Genomic DNA, 12,518 nt, shown 5'->3' on the forward strand with positions numbered 1-12,518 from the left:
CTGTATTTTATTTTGTAAAGAGTGCTCTTTTCAATATGTTTATTATTAGTTTTAATTAGCAGTGGATTCGTCTCAATATAGTGCAATCACCTGGTCTAATGATGAGGGGTTTTTCCCCCCCCTCCTCTTACTCGCTGATGAACGAGTACAGCCGGCCGCTACATCGAAACCATTGTTTAGTTTCAAAATTAATGACATCCGGTACCGCTTCGATGGCGCCCTCAGTGTAATGCGAACACAACAGGCCTAGAACCGTTCCGTTCCGTACCGTACCGTTCCGTACAGTGCGAAAGCGGCTTTCTTTTATACTTGTTATATTTGTTAAGAATTGTGTAGTTGGGTAATTTTGCAGAAAAGTTTATTCTTTTTGTCATTAGTAGTAGATATATTATAAAATACACATTCAACATAAAAGTAAAAATCTCGATTTATACTTCGTGGCAGTTCGTTACCAGGAAAAATTATTTCTTATAATTTTTCCTGGTATAACCAAATTAATAACAAGTTGTATAGTTTATAAAACATAAGCTCTTTCGAAATAATACTTACCTGATTAGAAACAAGACATTTACCGTTGGCAAATTTTGCAAAAGTAAAAATCTGATGTTCACTTTGTGGCACTTGGTTACCAGTAAACACACTCATCTCATAGCAACAGATTAGCAACAAAAATTGTTATTGTATTCAAAAACAATATTTGTAACGCTTTTTTGAAATACTATTTATCGTACACTACTTAACAAGATTTGTGCAGCTGGTGAATTTTGTTTTTTTTTTTGTCATTAGTGGCAAATGTATTATAAAACACACATTCGACACAAAAACAAAAATCTTGATTTATACTATGTGGCAGTTCGTTACCAGAAAACCCCCCACTTATCTCTTTGTGGTAAATATATTGTAAAACAGACATTCCAGACAAAAGTAAAAATCTGATTTATACTTCGTGGCAGTTCATTACCAGTAGAAAACGCTCATCTCTTAATACCAAATTTAATATTCGGTGTTTTTTTAGGTGTAGAGTAATAGGTGCCTTGCATGCATTGCAAGGAAGCATTGAAAAACGGTGTAAACATTGGTGTTTATGCTATGATAAAGAGGGACTTTGTTTATTACAGGTTACTTCTGAAAGTGCTTGATTTCATTCGATTTTATTTTGGGGTATCTGAGTAACAAAGACCATTGGTGTTTATGCTATGACAAAGAGGGACTTTGTTTATTACAGGTTACTTCTGAAACTGCTTGATTTTACTCGATTTTATTTTGGGGCATCTGAGTAACAAAGACCATACACGAACGCACCCCAGATTTTTCAATTAAAAAATAAATAAGTAAATAAGTATTTTGGTTCCTCAATAAAATATCAGGCTGCAGTGATTTGATCTACCGGGAGCACAAGAAAATATAACCAGCCAGAAGTTAAGGATTTTATTCTCTTAACTTCTGGCAGTTCATTACCAGTAGAAATGAACTACTGGTAATGAACAAACATTACTATTTGTTTGAGATTCAATTAGATTCAGAAGACTGCTTATAACATCTAATAGCAGGTAAAAAAATGTAATGAACTCAATCAAGAGGTGCAGTTTTTAATCATGACTTCGCTTTAACAGACAAATATCAGATTTGAGCATAATGCCAATTTGCAATGCAGATATCATCTATCTATGCTTTTGTGTCTCAGTTAAATATTTCGGTACGACTTTGTTAAAACATACATACACAAGGTTTTTTTTTCCATTTCTCAAGGAAAAAATGGAGATCCAAAGCAACTTACCTTTTAATTAAAAATAGTTCCCTCATAAACCTAATAAGGCATTTTGCTAACACTGGGAAAAACTGATAATACATGGTCAGTTATTTGTTTTTATTGTTATAGAGACATTTTGGCAGGCTCTTTTTTATAGTATTGTTTTAATCTAGTTTACTAATATTCCCCACTAACATTGAGTCACTAATCTTATATAATAAACCCCTAAAGCCTTAACAGAACAGTTGAATTCATACTGAGATTAAACCAAATTACAGGCACAGTGACCCAGTTTAACTAAACGGGTGGCTTTTTTGGAGGAGCCATTGTAAAAGGTGGCTGAGTAGAAATGCCAGCCGCGCTTTTTAGATTTTTATATAATTTCATTTATAAACATCTTGACGATCTCCCGGGTATTTTCTGTGAGCTGAGAAGTCAAAAGTTAAATTTTTTCCTGGAACTTTTTCTTGTCAAGCTATTAAACGAGCATTTCAGAAAAAGAACATTATTCAACCACACAAATCTGGCAATTTGGACATTTTTTTTTTTGCTTTAGGGTCTGGATGGAAGACAGTGGTCCGAACACAACGAGCAAGTCCATCTCTAAAATGGCTAAAATGTAATCAAGCTTTTGGAGAGGCTTAGTAAAAGACTGGGCTTGAATCCAGTTGAAAGGCCAATAACAAAACACCTGAGAGTAAGGTCATATTTTTAAATGAAAGCCATTTTAAATGAAGTAAAGGTGAAATTAAACTGGTAATTACGGTGAAAGAAGTTTGATCTATAACTGGTGGGTTGCCTTTTCAAACCCCGACCCAATCTGTCTCAGTTGTTATGTCCTTGGGCAAGACACTTCACCCAACTTAAAAAAAAAAACAGTCATATGATATTAGTCTGAAATACAATCTCTACCACACGCAGCAAATATCATCTCAGGAAATAAACGTTTGTACCAAGCAGTGTATTTCTCTCAGTGTTTTAAATGTTTCAGTGTGTGTGGCTCAGAAATTCACACAGCCTTAAAGCTAACCTTTTTCTTTAGGTGTGTGCTGTGTTGGATGATCCACATATAAAACAAACATAAATGCCCCCCGTTAATTTTATAGTGCGCCCTAATGGAGCAGCAGCTTCCACAGAGGTTCGCAGCATTAAAATCAAGCCGAGTGGCTCGGTGTTTAGTGGCCCGAGCGAGGCCGGTGCTCTGTGGGAGCAGGTGTGTTTTAGGACTCAATAACATTGTGAAGATGAAACCCTGTGAAGCAGCGGAGTGGAAGTAGGCAGCGTTTGCACTCTTGGCATATTCCCTCTCAATTACACCAAGTGTCTACTTGTAAAATACAAGTTCTCTGCAGCGGCACCGCTGCCTCCACGGGGGGTTTATTTTATCCAAAAAAGAGATTAGATCGTGAGCTCAATACAAACTGAACCCAGTTTACTGAAAGGGGGGGGAAAAGAGTCAAGAAAAATGCCAGGTTCTTCAGGAATAACAAATGGTTAAAATACAAAACTTTAAAAGATTCCTTTTAAATCAGAATAAGTCTTTTTGTTGTGACCTGTGTTACGTTGGAGTTTAATTTGTTTGAGAGTCTGACTCCAAATTTCTTCTTGTTTTTTTTTTTATTTTTTATAAACTGATCTATTTTCTGTCCCCTTTGATCTAGTGAATCAAAGCAAAATATTTCCAAATCTTCAGATTTGGAGATATTTGTCTAAGATCTAAATTATGCATCTTGTTGAAACACTGCTCAGAGATCTCAGTGCTATAGGGGACATTAGTTCACCAAAGAGAACAGTGATAAACTACCCATGAATAATAAAGCTCTTGATGAGCCTTAATGTCATGTTTGGCCTCAGAAACTCATGACTTACTAGCACAAATGACCCTTTAATTCTATAACTTGCAAAATAAATAGAAGATGAACTTTGTGAGATCTTCAGCATGGCAAGGTTTTGATTTTCAAAGCTTAGAGCAGGGATAGTTCAGCCAAGTGCTACGTTAAATATTTAACTTAACGTCTCTCTTGCTGTTGCTTGAGACGGTTATTTATGTTGATACCGTTTTCTCGCTTTAACAGCATCTCTTATTAAATACGGTCGAGATGCACTGAAGTTACGAAGGTTTTCCTAAAACTGATCTGCTGCAAATTTTAGAGCTTTTCTCTAAAATTGGCCTCATTTTCTTCAATCTCCCCGCGTTGTCTGCATCCGTTTTGTGTTTGTTGGATTAAACGAACAGCATAGTGAACTGTGGACGATCAAAAACAAAATATCTTCAATAAATTCATCATTGCTAAAGATGTCAGAATGAATCCATTCCACTGTGTTTTAATTCTGAAATTCTTATCACTTTTCTCATCAAGTAGCTTTAACAAATGCTCACGTCTAATTAAAAACTGAAAACAATGAACTCTGGTCTTATCTGTCATGTCCACTTGAAACCTTTGCCACGTGTATTCTGAGTGTTTTTCTGCCATTTCATGATCTCAGTCACCTAAGTGGCCCATGATGGGTTCCACCCTCCCCCTTTGTTCTAGCACTTCAAAACGCCCACAACTCCATATTTTTGGGAAGGTGGGGAGCGGGAGCTGTGGCTGTAGACTCACCTCCAATCTCACAGTGTGAGCTTGTTCACTTAATGAGTATGAGCATGTTGCTCTGGTCTTCTCTGAGGAACGAAAACCCTGAGAGCTCATCCTGATCAGTGCTTCTGTGTGAATGAGCCTCGAGTGTTACAAAGCCCTTCACCGCCGGCTTTGTGGAACAGAAAGTAACACCGCGATTGGAGGTATCACTCCAAAACACGAGGTCAAGGGGCTCTCATCTGCCTCTTTCACTTCCACCGCTCTCAGTCATTCACACGTGAGAGGTTTATCATGTTGTCCATTCAATGAATCCAATCACCTTTTTTTAATCTAGTAAATACAAATTCTTCTTTTTGCTCCCTTGCCAGTTATATTTTTTACAGTCTCTACAGCTGTGATCAGATGTTTCACACGTAGTCATCATTAGCATAAATGTTAGATGAATTTTGTTTTTCCTGTGATCAATTTTAGCCATTTATCATGGATGTGGGGAAGATCATACGATATAAAACTCCAATGATTTTAAAACCAACAATTGGTTGAGCAAGTTTGAATTTATTAGGATTTTCACTGAACGTAGGGTCTAATTTATATGCACAAGGTCTAACTTGTCATTTCATTCTAATTTGGCGAAAGGTTCTCTCAGGTACACACAATTTTTTATAGCTATATAAATAAGTTTCTGTCATGTTCTGGCTGGATATTTGATCACTCTTCATGGCAGAAATGGTAGAGTTCATTAAAATTGGTTGGTTTTAAGCCACCAACCTTGTTTCCCCATCTGAAAATGTTTGATTTTGAAGCCGTGGTTTTTGGATGCCTTATCCAGAAGCTAATTCTTCACCTACTTCATCCAGTCCAAACTAGGTTTCGATTTTTTTTATTATTATTATATTTAGAATTGTTATTTTTATTTATTTTTATTTTTCATCATTTTGCTATTGCGACATTTTAAACATTAAAGCTGTTAATTTGAGGGGAAGTTGAAGAGTCTGTGCGCAGCTTTTTTGGATTTTCTCTCAGCATGATGCTTCTAGCAGCATACTTCATAGCTGGTTCTGTTCTTTTGGGTTTGATTTGTCTCATTTTGACTCCTCCAAGCATTCTTTCAGCTGCTTGAAAGAATGCTTGGCTCAATCTTTGCAATGGCTCAATCTTTGTTTATTCAACCATGAAACTTTTTCTCCAGAGAACATTTTGGCTTGTCTACTTGTATTCTACTAGCCTTTGTCTATTCTGATTATTCAAATTTAATTAATTTGCCTTTTACAGTTAAAATAATAATTTAGAAAAGGTTTAGGTGAATGCACAATTATCTTTGACCAGTCTTGTACATTTTTACACCCTTTGTGGATTTAAGAAATCTATAGAAAAAAATTGTGCGTTCAGTTATTTTTTCTTAACTTGTTGACATTAACTGTTATTTCAACCTGAAACAGTTAAAAAAATCATTGAAGTCTTAATCTCAATATTTGTTGAGAACAAAACCAGCAGATTCAAGCAGCTGACAGGCTGCAGTATGGCTCCATATGAACTCGTTGATCAAAGCTCGTGATGCCAGAATGTTGTCATGAATGATCGGTTTCCTAAGTTGATATTGATTATTCTGTCAGTCTGAGTATGGAGCGTGCATTAAGTAGTAGCAGCTTTTGAAGATTTTATGAAGTCATTTTTGACACTTGTTTGTAAAAGAAACAGTAGAGAAGTGGTTGTGCGCAAAATAAAAACGTTATAAATTGATGTAATATTTCAGATTATGCCCTTAAATCTATGCACATCTGGCAAAAGTGCAAATTTTAACAATTTTTACATGGTTACTGAAAAAGCAAAACAAGAAGCTTTCTCTTCATTCATATCAATGTGCTATATGTTTTTGGTTTTAATTTGAGTATTACTGAAAAGGCTAACAGACTATAATACACAACAAAATTCTAAGTGTCTTTATATTTTTGTTTTATTGCGTTTGAATACTCAAATATGAATAATATTGCATTTTGTTTAACAACCTTTCATTTCTAAATCTATCCATCCATCCATTTTCTTTACTCAGCTGTCAAGTTAATAACTGCCACATTAAAAAAAAATACAAATCATTCGGAAATAATTTATTTCCCCACACAGTGTTGTTTTTATCAGAAAGAACTGGTTAAGTTTCATCAGCCAAGATTAATTATTCGAGTGTGTTTTTTGGTCCCAGGTTCCCCATAGTCATCAAAATTTCTCAGATATGATGTCGAAAGTAAGCTTTCAAGGATAATAATGTACATAAAAAAATAAACCATTTCCATTGATTTCTGAGATTTCATGCATTTTGTACATGTACAAGGCCTTTTTGCAGTGCAACTAGTTTTCACTTTGGCCTCATCTTTATTTAAAAATTAATAACATAGTAAAATCTGTGATGTGTGGGTTTGTACATTCAAGGTTGGCTTTAAATAATTATGTAACCTTGTATGCCAGCTCATTTATACTTTAAACCTTGGAACTCAAAGATGGCATCCGTTTTAGATTTGCTTTGTAACAGGTCAGAGTGGACTCCTGAGAAGATTATGCTTTGGGACAGGAGACACCTACATCAGCAACGGGAAATTAGGAGAACTCAACATGCATATATTTATGATGAGGCTGGGGTTCTTCGAAAGAATCTAAATGTGCCTGAAGAGGACATGCAGCCCTCAAGCAGAGAGCTCCTAGTAAGGGATTCGAACCCAGAACCTTCTGGATTCAGGGCAACTATACAACCCAGGTGTATATGTGTGCTTTGCAAATAAATACACTTTTGAGCTTTTCACATTTTGTCACATTACCAACACAAAAATGAGATTTCTGCTCACAGATCAATACAGCGTAGTGCACAACTGCGAAATGGTAAGAAATGTTTTTTATTATTATTATTTTAAACTAAATATGTGTTCAGTTCATCAGTATTCAGCCCCTCTAAGTCAATATGTTTGAAGACCCTCTATGTTCCTACTGGCCTTGCAAACTAAGATACTAAGATTATTGCTCTTCACTAATCATAAAATGACAGAAGCTCCTACAGTTTGGATACAGAGAATATTCTCAAATTGACTGCAAAAAATAAAAAATTAGGGAATTTGAATTTTCAGTGCTAAAGTTATTAGCGGAGCCCATCAGAGAATAAAAACTTATCATCATTGAGCTACCACAAAACATTAATCACAGAAGCAATATGTTTTTTTTTTAATCAATATTCTGTAAACATGGCATAAAAACACAAATTGGGAGCCTAATTAATATTGGTCTTTGTCTGCTATTTTAGTTTGGTTTCTGACCTTTTATATGGAATACAAAACCATAAAAAAAAAATCAGTATTAACCATTAAAAACAGATAGTTGTTTCTTTTGTTTTATCGAGAATGTGTCTCCAAAACAGTTTAATACTCGCTGATTTATTGTCTTTGGACAGAGCTGAGTGGAGATACATCCTTTAAAAAGATTGATGCTCTTTTACAGCTCTTCTCTGGTTTCTTGTAGCCCACTGGTGGATTACATGAACGCAGTGCTTCTTCATATGAACACCAGCCTGGTTGAATTCATTTATCACTCCTTTCTCTCACTTGCCTTGCAGCAATCAATCTGAGGAAACAGGATTTTTAGCCTCTCCTGCTCCTGTCTTATTTAGCGAGAGCTTCCAGCATCCAGCATGGCTGTCATGCTGTTCACTGTGTGACAGGAGACTGAATAAGAATGAGGAAAGGAGACCAAGCTCCCCTTTATTTCCCGTTTCAGCCAACCCAGGGTCTCTACCTCTATTGCACCCAAGTGATTGGATTGGTTTCCTGCTGCAGAGGCAGACACTGAGGCCTGGAAGGCAGCAGGAACAAATGAGGTCAAATGTACCTATGAGTTAGCTCCAAACCAACAGGCGTGTCGAAGGTTTTTCCCCATTTTCCCCCCTATTTTGATTCCCCATCTGTCTTGGAGTTTCACATTTCTCACTGCACTCACAACCCAGCAAAAGCTGCTGGCCATCAGTGTTTCATTAGTGTCTGAGATAGACTGCGTCGTGCTTAATGAAATTCATCAAGGCCTTAGAGCAAACTTCTTTATCGACTGAGAACAAACTGGTAAACACACTGATTGTACTCTCTCAATTAACCGGCACTCTGTGCAGTCATGATCGACCACCTGAGCGAGTACATGAAGTCTGCTGCTACATTTTGCTACAGGATGCAGACGCAGCAGCTTTCTCCTCTCAACAGGTCATCTTTCAGTAACAAAACCTTGGGCTCCTGCTGCTTGAGAAATAAGTGTCAAAGCGCATGTAAACACGCTGCTCACCTGACTCACGCAGGCTCTGAGAAAAACAAACCTGTACGCAATCAACATGCATCAATTAGTGGAAGAAAAACAGCTGAAACAAGTTCACTCAAAGTGTATAAAAAGTACTTTATATTGCCGACATTAAACAACTAATCAAATCCTCACAAGAAAAACAACTCCTAACAAGCAGAAATGTCATGTGAGCATCATATTTGTGGTGGTATATTTCTGTTACAATGTGTCTCCAAGGTTTTTGCTTGAGAAAAAAAAAAACCTTCAACAAATTTCAACAAAATTAGTTTGATCTTCTGTTGTTAGACTTAAAAATGCCAAAATACTAGTAGAACAACACAAGTTTACACACCCTGATAGAATTTGGGTGTTCAGGTCATTCTTTTCATAGAATATAAATATAAATGCCTCTTCTCTTTTATGAAACGTGTTCATTTAAAGGTTTGCTCTTTTTGAATCATAATAACAACTGTACTGCACCTTTTTTCTTCTAAGCATTACAGACAATTTGCAACTTCTTTTTTGTTCTACAGTAAAACAAATTCAAACACTTGACCCAGACAGAGAAAAAATTAGTCCTCTGTTTTAATTTGGTGTCATAGGCACAAGTCTGTCTAATTTTAAGTGTAAGCACAAATATATCTTTAAAATCAAGGTGCTTTTAGTTATATTATGACACCCATTTAGTTTTGCAGCCTTTGCCCTGACTAGAAGACATACAGACTGTCCTTCCTCACTTTTTACTTTAATCTCTTTACTGCCCATGAATTTGTAAAAAGTACTTATCCAATTTGAACTTTTTCTCATCTGTTATGTTAAGAAAAAAATAAAGTGGCTGATAATGTTGAAGCAAAAGGAAAACAATGGGCATAGAGTTTTAGAAATATTTATTTTCTGGCTGTGCACATCCAGACACTCACTTTTGGATTTTGCCTGAACCATTTATATTCCAGACATGGACCAATAGTTCCAAAGCACCCAACTGAACACCAAACTTTCCAAAAATTTAAATTACTAAAATGTTAAACATACTGAAATAGTCTTTTAAAATAGTACTATAATAAAAATCTGGGCTTTTCACATCTTTTTTGTTTTTCTTATTTAGCTTATTAACAACAAAAAATTCTCTATAAAGCTACAAACTTTCTTTGTTTTACCATAGGAGGTCATCGTCCTGCTAAGTCATGGATAAGTCTTGAGACTGTCTTGGTCTCAAGTCTTATCCAGATTTTCTTCCAGAGCTTTCCTTCAAATCTGAGCAGCTCCCGAGTCCCTGCAGTAGAAAAGCATCCTCACAGCATGAAGATACCACCCCTGTTTCCAGTCAATACAGATTGTTCTTTGCGATATGCATATTGCTGACAGTAATATTGCTTTAACAATAAACTTGCAATTTTTTCTTCAGCTATAGTTTAGAGTTGTGCCATTTTTCCACTTAACAAATTGACAATTGAGTGTTAATTTGTGTTGGTCTGTCAGTTGGTATGTGTTTGTTTTGGTGCGTGACAGGAAACGGCGCTGACGTTTTACGGCAGCTTCGGTGCATTCTGGGTCTAACCCAACATGGCTGCGCCCTTGCTGAAGTGCTGAAGAAGTGCCTCTCCGGAGATATTCTCGGGTCTGTGTGTAGTTTTCAAGAAAACCTTCAAGCCAAATCAGCTTCTTGGGTCGCTGGTTTGCAGGACAACCCCGCGGGACCCCCGTCATCGATAAGTGTGGCCTTCTCTTCGCGTGGCTGTGGCAGACTGTCCGTGTGAAGATGGGCCTCGTCTCCAGCCCCGTCCCATAGCAAAGAGCCCCGGGGAGAGGAACCGCAGGTTCCCCTGCAAACACGCACCCGTCCAGCTCGCCTTTGACGGGTTCGACCTCCTGTACCGGCTTTGGACGCTCCCCTACAGTTTCCTGACAAGGATTATCTGCGCCACCGTGTCTGTCATCGTCCGGAGACGGAGAGCTTCTTCCCCATCCAGGGTTGATAATCCCGCCGCACCAAGGTATGCATCTGCACGCTCCGCTAACAACACTGAGCGACATTTCTGCATATCTGCTTCTACTCATTTGTCTCTCAGCTCGTGTTGCTGTATGATCCACACGGAGGGGTTTAAAATAGCGTTTGGACAGCTGATGGCGGCTGTCAGAGCAACACCGGTGCGGAGCAGCTGTTGAGTTAGCCCGCTAGTGGAGCTAACTGGATGCAGCCTGCAGCTTTTGTTGGGCAAAGTTTTAGCAGGAGATGATTATTGGCACATATGACCCCCAACAGTAGGCATCTCGTATGTGCCTCGGATAGCCGGAATAACGTCATGACATCTTCAAGTTGTATTTGCCTGATAAAAAAATGGGAAACGGATACATAAAATTATTTAGCTTAAGATTGCTGAAATCATTTTCCAGAAAGCTTTCTTTCTGGAAAATGATGAAAGTGACCACCAGTAATGACCAACAAAGTCTCAAGTTTTACAGACAAGCTTTTAGGTAATTTATGTATTAACAATTGGTCTTTGGTATTAAGTTTTTTGATGGTTTATCTTCTTTGGTTTTCTGGTTGCCTTTTGAGGTTTCTGAGGTCAATTGTCTTCTTAAATGTTTCCATGTTAAATCCACATTTTTGCAATTTCACACCTATCTACTTCCATTCTGTCTCTGATAGCAAATCATTTCCAATGTACTTTCACAAATGCTGTTCGTTTTTCATCATCACAATGTCCCCACCTAATCTCAGTCAACCTTATGATCTTGGTCACATTAATAAATATTTGTTACTGGCATAAACAACACATTATTATTTAAGTCTTTACAAAAATAGCATCCATGCAGCTCTTTGTGATTATGATATTGCACATTAATATTCAGCAAACAGTTGTGGTTTCATATATTGTGCAACTCTAATAGTTTAAATATATTTTCAAATAATTATGAAGAAAATAATCATGGGGCAACATTGCAATGCTTGGATGTGTGATGTTTAGTTTCCAATGAAACCAACCCGCGTCTATAGTTTTTATGGTTTCTGTTTTTACATTCAAGAAAAGCTGAGGAAGCAAATTGTCTGTAATAGCAAAGCATTACAGACAATTTGCAACTTCAGTCCCAGAATGCCTCTGTCCTGCAGTTTTTGGATGCATCGCTGCTCCAACACACCTGATTCAAATGAATTGTTAATGACTAGGCCTTTGCAAAAGCTGCTGATATGCCAAGGAGGTAATTCAGCTTTTTGAATGACCTCGCTACTTGCATGTTGAGTCTACACATATCTAGACTCAACAACAATTCAGGAATTTTATGCCCCAATGATTCATGTGGCTTCATAAAAAAAAAAAAAAAAGATCTTTTAAAAAAATGCAGTCATTAATGTCAATAGAAAACATTTCATCCATGCTCAGAAAAACCTAGATACAATTTCATACGGTATATGATTGGCGGGTTAATTGGTTGTGTGATATTTGTCCCATTTTGGACGAGAAGTTTGCGCAGCACAGTAATTGTGAGCCAAATGTTGGTTTGGTGTCAGTTGACAATTTTATTTAAGCAGGAGATTTTATAATGTGACTTTATCATTATATAAACAATGTGAGGTTGTAAAGTCAAAACTCGGCAGACAGTAATAACTGACTTAATCATAACTTTTATTAGTGTGCAAACATTATTTTACATTTAGACTGCCTGAGGTCATTTCTAAAGCAAGCTGGGAAAATGCGACACTGTGAGCCAAGAGATGAGAATAATCTGAAAGAACAAAATTACTTTAATTATTCCTTTCTAATAAATGTGGACAATTTATTAGAAAGGTTACAATTCTTTGATACAGCAGCCCCTCAGTAAGAAATTGTATCCGCATTTTTTATTTTTATTTTTTACATTTAATGATTCTTTAGTAGAGAAATTCC

General features: G+C 36.8%; 1 protein-coding gene across 8 annotated transcripts in view; it reads left to right on the top strand.

Moving 5' to 3' along the window:
• Positions 1-9,788: 9,788 nt before the first annotated feature.
• Positions 9,789-12,518, top strand: part of rptor (regulatory associated protein of MTOR, complex 1) — a 158,796-nt gene continuing 156,066 nt past the window's right edge. For 4 of the 8 annotated variants that reach the window (XR_533531.2, XR_533530.2, XM_008406954.2 and 1 more), the window contains exon 1: positions 9,790-10,625. The gene's annotated coding sequence lies outside the window, so the exon portion shown is untranslated. Of the gene's footprint in view, positions 10,626-12,518 lie in introns of all 8 variants that reach the window. The other 4 variants (XM_008406982.2, XM_008406971.2, XM_008406991.2 and 1 more) reach the window with 3 other exon arrangements.

This window comes from Poecilia reticulata, linkage group LG1, assembly GCF_000633615.1.
Source record: "Poecilia reticulata strain Guanapo linkage group LG1, Guppy_female_1.0+MT, whole genome shotgun sequence".
Taxonomy (NCBI): domain Eukaryota; kingdom Metazoa; phylum Chordata; class Actinopteri; order Cyprinodontiformes; family Poeciliidae; genus Poecilia; species Poecilia reticulata.